An 8,089-nucleotide genomic window follows, 5' to 3' on the forward strand; every position below is an offset into this window, starting at 1 on the left:
GGCGGCGGGGTCCCTCCCAGCCCGGCTTTGTCCCGGGAGGCGGAGGCGCGGCGCCCGCCCCCGGCCCCGCTCCCCGCTCACCAGCCTCCTGCCGCCGCGGCGGGGCTCGGCTCAGCTCCGCTCCGCGCTGCGCCCGGCCACGGTCGCCGCCACCGGGCGAGTGGCGAGCGGGGCCCCGCGTGGGCTGGGGGGCAGGGGCCGCCCCGCCCCGCCCCGCCTCCCGGCCCGCCCCCTCGGGACACGGCGTGGGCAGCAGCCCGGGCGGGGGCTGGGCGGCTCCCCCCCGCTCCCCCCGCACACGCGTGTCTCCCCCCCTTGCACAAAGCACACCCACTCGCTGCAGGGGCACACGCAACCCGCGGCGACGACAGCCCACCACCCCCACCCCCCGGCAGCCCTCACGCAGACACGCACCGTCTCAGGGACATCCCCCGCGGGTACCAACCCCCTCGGGGGGATACAGGCACCCACGCATCCCAGCAGCCCCGCACAGACCCCGTAGGGTCCTACACCACCCCCACCCCTTGCAGGGACACGGCCAGAGCACCCACACCCCTGCACCCCGACACCAGGTTTGAGGACGGTCCTGGACCCAGCTGGAAGATACCGGGAGCCAGAAAGCTCACTCATCCTCGCCGAGTTTGCCAGACAAGGACATGGTGAAGTTCAGCCCGAGGGGATGCTGTGGAAGGAAGAGAAGTTTGCAGCGACCAAAAGCAGGATTTGATCCCACCGTGCAAAAAATGCAGACAGCACCTCAGGAAAATCCCAAATCTCTGTTGGCCTGGGAGGCTGGGGATCATTAAAAGGGAGTGGCATGAGGTTTTGCTCCCTGTAGCACCTGAGCTGTGCTTTAGGGCAGGCTGGAAAAGGAATGGTCTTCCCTCACCCTAGCCCTTGCTCTGTGGTGTCTCGTTTGGAGCATCTAAATTCTCCAAAACCAGGACACCACCCCCCCCCCACCCCCCCGGTCTCCCCCTGCCCCGGTCAGGGCCTTAGCGCAGTTCTTTGCTTAAGCCACCTCTCCTTTAGTGCAACAAAGCATTCTTAGTCTCATATGTTTCAGGAGAAAATAGTGGATTAAAAAGGCAAGTAGGCTTGCATAATGGGAAATCCAAGCCCTGAATAGAAAAACAGAAGCTGGAGATATGCACAGCACTTACCATAGAAAAAAAATTACCTCTCGGGAACCAATCATCCCGGTAAATTCTTCAGGGAATTTTGGCAGTACCGCAGCTTGCGAACCTTTATGCTTGCAAACATCCCAGCTGGCTGGTCTTCTGTCTGCTCATGCTCTCCCTTCTTTTTTGATCAGTTATTAAAATAGTCCAGAGACCCCACAGTAAGCAGAAACACAGGAAAACATAGGAACTCCTCCACCTAATCTGCCAGATTGCCATGAAGACATCTGCTTACCACACCTCCCGCTTCTTCTTTCAAGCAAGCCACTTGCAATCAATTTGCTGCATCTTTTTGTGTGCAGGATCCCAGTGCCAGTGTGCGCAGTTGAACAAGTAAATTAGCTCTCAGAAATGACTTCATCATGACAGAAACCTCTCTTCCAGCACAGAGCCATGGCTCATCTGTGCGAGGGGAAAATGAGCTCGGAAAATGAGTGGCCCAAATTTCCCACATTTTCCCTATTTTGAAAGATTTGGATGAAAGAACCTAGCCCTAACCAGCCCAACTGAGGCTATAGCTGAGGTCTGTATGGCTGGCTAATTTGGGAGCATGGTAAACTTGCCCAAATTCAAGCATTTGAGTTTCATACCTGGAAGTTTAAAAAGAGCCTCTGCTCTTTTCAATAAGAGTGCTATAATTTTCCAATAACGGAGGTGCTATAATTTTCTCACCATGCCTGCTCAGTGAAGAGTCAGGGACACCTTAGGGAAGGAAAACCAGATTTAAGATTCTTCCTAGGTTCACACTGGAACAGCACTGGACCTGCTGAGCAAACTGTCCTAAGATGTTCACGCCAGGTAGAAACACCTTTCCCATGCCAGAAGCCTTGGGATTATGGGATAATGAAAATTCATTTTTTCTGATAAAGTCATCCTCTTTATGTCCAAAGATTTCAGTGGAAAATTGAAAAACCTCAAATTTTCATAAAATGATTGTTCTGTAAGGTCTGAGACCAAACATGATGGCTTTTTGCATGGCTGTAAACTCCTGTAGCTTCTCCAGTACAGTATTCATCATTGTTCATTTTAGGTATTTTCTCAGTGGCCAAGAAAACTTGTGATAAAGAAGCCCTCTCAAGTGGAAAGCAGCACACAAAGCCCGCTAAGACACGACCACATGTCTTGGCCAGCCATATATCTTCCAATGTATTGTTTTCCAGAATGCTGATTCAGCAGCAAGGCACATGGTTCGGAGCAACCCTGACGGCACAAAGGGAAACTTCAGGCCGACCAGAGCTTCAAGCACCATCCCTTGCTGACAGAAGTGAGACCATCACCGAGTCTTGTTTTCATCGTGTCAGCTGTAAGAGAAACCCCCCAAGAACAGGAAAACAAACAGGCATAAACCAACAGGGAGTTTCTCTGTAGGCAGACAAAAAGAAGCCAAGCTCTCTGGAGCTGCGTTCAGCATCGCTCATGGCCAGCAAAGCTGCCCAGTTCCCAAGGCTGCTGGTGCTAACAGTGCCTTTTACTCCAGGGGACTCAAAAAAAACAACAGGAAAAAATGTGACACCTTTTATCAGTTACGGTCCACACTGTGTGACTGAGCAAATCTTAGTTTCCACCTGGGGTGCACAGATCTCTTCCTGGCTGTGGTCCCCGACGTGCTGGGAAGTCTTCCTGTCACTGCCAGGACTCCAGCTTTGTCCATGGTGTCACAGCTGGTAGATCTTTTGGGTGGAAGTGGGGTGGCATCATCTGTGCTGCGACCAGTTTGCCTGCTCATACGTAGCAAGAATAAATGCACCTGTGATGAAGCCAGGGGCAACCAGTGCCAGCACCTACTGCCTGCCTGGCAAAAGAGCAAAGGGCAATCCTTCAGCAGGCTCTTGGGATGTTAATACCTGCTGCTACTCAACAAGCTGCTTTGGTCAATGCGCACTTCCCTGGAAAGTGCCTCTCCTGCACTGCAGACCCTTTTCCTACTCAAGAGGTTGGTGGCTTTGTTTGCCGTGCCCCTTTTCTCCCCCAGCCCTCCCTTTCCTGGCAGAGCAGATGTGCTGGCTGCCCTCCATAGCCCCTGCCCCCCGCCCCTGGGACTTCTTCTGGCTCTTGGGGACATTGTCGCCACCCTGACACCCCATCTTGCTGTAGGAAGAGAATATACCTGGGGAAATAGGTGTCCCTTTTGTTCAAAACAACATCGTGAGACCCAGCTCCAAAAAATCCTCAAAATCCAGCTCTTTTCCTGGGGAGAGCAGATTAAAAGCATCAGTCATAAGGAATGAAACCCTCATGTGGTCTCTTAACCACCCTCCATGGGAGTTACCCCCACTGCTAACATCTGGAGGCCCAAAGTATGATCTCTGTAGGACCTATTGATCTTGTAGGAACAGAATGAAGCCCTAAATTGCTAACACAACCCCACGTGCAGGCAGCAGCCCCCCATCCCACCCTGGCCACTGTGATGGGCTGCAAATCAGTATGCCAACCAGCGACAGGCACCGCTATTCCTTTGCTCGGGGGTTTGTGTCAAAGGGGGAGCTCGGTTCTCCGTACCCAAGAGCAACAGTGGCTGTTAAGAAATCGCAGGATAATAGCCCTTTTGATGGATGCTCAGCTCGTGCTTTCGGGATGTAGCGGTTGTGGTGGGGCTGGGAAGGGGGATGGGGCAGAGAGGCATATGACAGTGCCGATAACAAGTGGGCTTTGTACGCCATGGCCAGGGGCTCCCACAGCTGCTCCAGCCCCCTTTCCCACTTGAGGTAATTTGGGTGGGAGAAAAGGCTACAAAAGCTCAAGCAAACAAGCATGACACAGATAAGAATTTAATGATTCAGTCCCTGCCTCTCCTTAAAGAGCAAAACTGACAGAGCATCTCCTCCTGCCATTCAGGCAGGGGCTCTGGAGAGGAGAGGCTCCTCTGGGCTGGTGGTCTGGCTGCTGTGGTGCCTCCTAGACAGGGAATGCCCTTGAGCATGTCCGTCCAGTTTGTTTTCTTTCCCCGTGTGGCTGGTGAATACTTGCAGCCTATGCTGGCCAAGGCCCTCACCTGCTTCTTGCCATCACTCCAAGAGCCTTGGTGGTGCTGACATGGAGCCTGGTGGCAATCTGGAGCATCCCCCTCCCTGGGAGAGGGCAGGGCAGACCATTGGCTCTGAACCAGCCTGTCCCAGTGAGCAGTGCAAGAAAAGGAACAAGCCTGGGGGTGGGCACCATGGCAGAGGGAGGACCACGGAGCACAGGGTATCTAACCAATGTTAACTCCATGTATCCCTGGCTTTACTTCACCTGTCATCACTTGATGACAGTGTTTTTTTCTGATGACGCATATTCTGTGTGGATAGGGAGATAGTGATGATGGCAGCTGGCTAAGATTGCCAAAAAAATACTCCCCCCCCCCCAAAAAAAAAAACAGGCAGAAAAACCCCACCCCCAAATCCCCATACACTTTGTTTCTGTAATCCCTGTCCCAACAGGACACAAGCATAGCCTCCCAGCCGGCATGTGTGGTTGCTCTTATTAAGCTTTGAACAGCTGGGGAATTTGGAGATGGGATTAGCTAATACAATCCAGGCTCAATTAGCAAAGGAAGCATGGAGATTCCAGCTCCCATCGGGACAGATGTGCGCAGGACGACTCCAGAGGGTTAATCACAGGGCAACTTGTACTTCATCCACAAATAACCAAGCTGCCTGTGTCCCCCCATCCCACTCATGGTTGCCGTTGGAGTGGGAACGTTTGCCATTGCCAAACACTGCCTTACTCCCTGGACCCAGCTAAAACCCGCTTTCCTGCCCATGGGCTGCGAGAGGGAAGGACTAACCGCAGCGGGGAGAGAAAGCAGGCATGCACGCAGGTGCAGAAAGCTGGCAGCCAAACAAAGGGAGATCGCAGGAGCAGATACAGGCGAATGCAGGCTACAGTGCTTGTCAGCACGGCTTTCTATGAGCAAGACCAAAGGCAAGGGGAGGGGGGATGAAAGAGATGGTTTCTCATTGATGGGAAGATGCTAAGATGCACCAGCAATGGGACACCGGTGCTTTGTTTAAAACTGGGACCCCTGGGCAGAGCTTTTGTTATCACGAATGCTCTTTGCTTGGCCAGCTGGGAAAAGCAGTGGGCTCACTGGGTTGCTGGGGCATCCTTCAGGACAGACTTCCAAGCACTCCTGGCCACCTCAGGATGAAGCAGGGCCCACATCTCTAAACAACTTAAGGGCACCGGCTTCCAAATTTCCCCCCACACCAGCCTCCTTGAAAAGCTAAACCAAACCCACATGGATGCCTGATGAGCATCCCCAGCCTCAGTTGGTTCCTCCTTTCCAAAAGCTCCCCTCAAATCTCTCATCTGTCTTTTTGGGGCATTTTAAAGACTCATAGCCCCTCATGTGCTGAGACACAGAGACTCTCTCACTGGAGACAGGCCTCTGCTTGCAGAGCTGGTGAACCGGTTCCCAGGGTGCGAGTTGCATGGGCAAGCTCTCCCACGCATGGATGGGTTTCGCATAGCCCTGTCTGAAGCTGGCTGCTAAATGCCAGCTCTCTGTGGAAAGCAGATGGACTTGGAAAGGTTGGGGGGTGCCCAAGGCACTTGGCACTTTGGAAAAGGTTGCTCCTGAAGCCAGGGCTGAGGACTGCCAAAAGGCAAGATGTTCATTGATTTTTTAGTTCTCTGAAGACAGGAGTCAGCAATCAGACCAGGGAAGGGTGTGGTGAGAGATGGGACTTGGGCCAGTCAAAGCGACTGGCTTGGGAGATGCAGCAAACCAGACTTGCTTTCCCAGCCTGCCTCGGATGGGGAACCAAAAATCTTGCAGAGCGAGCTAATTGTCCTTGACCAGTGCTAGGTGAATGCAAAGGTCAAGCACCTTCCAAGGTGTCAGCTTGGGAAATAAACCCACCAGCCTCTTCCCAGTCCAGTTGCTGGGACTCTCACAGAGGAAGCAATAGCCTCCAGCGCTGTGGAGCAACTTTGCGGAGGGCAGCAAACACCACCTGGTCTCATGTCAAAGTACCCCAGGGTCTGATGCTCCTGCTGCACCCAGAAGACATAGCTAGGTCTGGAAAAGCCATCATCCCATAAAGAGCAGACACACAGACATGAGGCACCGCGGGAGAGCACGCAGCTCATTTTTGCCTCTCTCCAATAAGACTGGCTTTTTTCCTTGCTCCTCAGCGGTGTTTGGTGTTTACAGGCGCTGGGAAACATTTGCTCCTTGCACTCCTTCCAATGGAGTGTGGGAAAAGCTCTCACCCGAAGCAAAAAAACACGGGAATTTGCTTTCAAGTCTATTCTTCTCATCCTCTTTCTCTCCAAGTGAAAAGCCCTGAGCTGGCTTTTTTTCTTTGCGAGGCAAGTTTTCTGGCCAAGGCAAACTGGTGTTTGTCTCATGCTGTCAGCAGAGTGACAGGCATCAATACAAGCTGAGGGGCATGGCAGTGGCAAAGCAACCAGGACAGAGGGAGTGGTAACAGGGCAGACAGGGCCTGTGTGCACCTTCCCCTCCTATTAGATAAGGGAAATGGCACATTTCAGCTTCAGTAGAAAGAAATAAGGGCTTGGTCTGGGGGGCATTTTTCTCCCAGAGGATATATAGGGCCTTTGGTTTGGTGCTTGGCTCACTGAGGCAGACAAAGAAGAAAGGAAAATTAGCATGAAAAAAAAAATAATGGAGGTTGCCCCCCTGCTAACTGGCTCTGGAGAGAATAAGTAGTGAGCAGAAATACAAAAGCATCCTCCACTGTCAGAAGCAACACCAGGGTTACTCCCATCCCTTATCCAGCTGCTGTGTGCTGGATCTGGCCAGCGAAGGCAGCCCCTGCACCAGCACCTGGCACACGCAGGCGTCGAGTGCCATCAGCCCTATGTGCCGAAAGTTCCCAGGGCTGGGACGGGAATGTGCGCCAGCCCAGCTGCTCAGTCCTTGTCGGCACCTCAGCCTCCAGAGAGCTGGCAGGAGGAGGCTTCCCACCCTGCCCACCAATGTCTGCCTCCTCTCCTGGCCTCTCCACCTGGTCCAGGAGAGCCTGCAGGAGGGCAAGTGGCTTCGGGTGGCCTATTTGCAACAAGGCTAGGGTGATGCAGGGAGGCAGGGAACTTTCAAGCAAAAGAAAGCCAAAGTCATGCGCTTCCTTGCCTGAGGGACCAGAAATTACTCCTTCTCCAGAAAACAAAGCTGAGGGACCCAACAGGAGTCTGCAGAACTCACAGGACAGTGATAAAACTGGAGAAAATGGAGACCTCGGGGAACTGGCCTCTCCCCCAGTGCAGGTGGACAACGCAGGAAAGGTGCTCCCCATGTCCAAGGATGCTGCTAGGAGGAGAAGTAAAGGCACCCCTGCCCCCTTGCCTCCCCTCATAGCCCTCTCTCCAGTATTACAGGGCAACCCTGGGGACCAGCAAAAAGACAACTGTAACCCCTGGTATGACCCAAGAGGCCCACTCTATGCCCAGACAAAAGAGGGAGGAACACCTTTATATCCAGAGGCTGAAGGCAGATCTCACGCTTCCAAACTCCATGCTGCAAGTAACATGATGCCCCCAGCACAATTTTTCCTGTGTGAAACTCTCTCCGCAAGAGGTGCCTTAGGTGAGCAGCTGCAGAGGCAGCCAGATCCCGGAGGAGGTGTTTGCTTTCTCCATCTCCCCCCCACCCCACGCCCTCTTTTTAATTGTTTGCGCATCAAGAAACAACTTGCCGTATTGCAGCCTCCCAAAGGGAGGCAGGCATTGAACTTGTAACCTGAAACTGCCTCTTAGGGAGACAGTCAGCACCCACCTCCCTCTGTTCCCAGATCCTCTCCCCAGCTCATCCCCGCCTGAGCAGCAGCCATGTCCTCCCCTTGCTCTGCTCGGCTCTTCAGCAGCTACATGCTTCACTGTTAATGAGCGTAGAGAAAAAAAACACAGAGCTGCCTTTCAGGACCTCTCTCAGACACCAAAACATCTCTGTGCATTAATAATCC

The sequence above is a fragment of the Buteo buteo genome, chromosome 1, assembly GCF_964188355.1.
Source record: "Buteo buteo chromosome 1, bButBut1.hap1.1, whole genome shotgun sequence".
In the NCBI taxonomy this organism is placed as follows: Eukaryota; Metazoa; Chordata; class Aves; order Accipitriformes; family Accipitridae; genus Buteo; species Buteo buteo.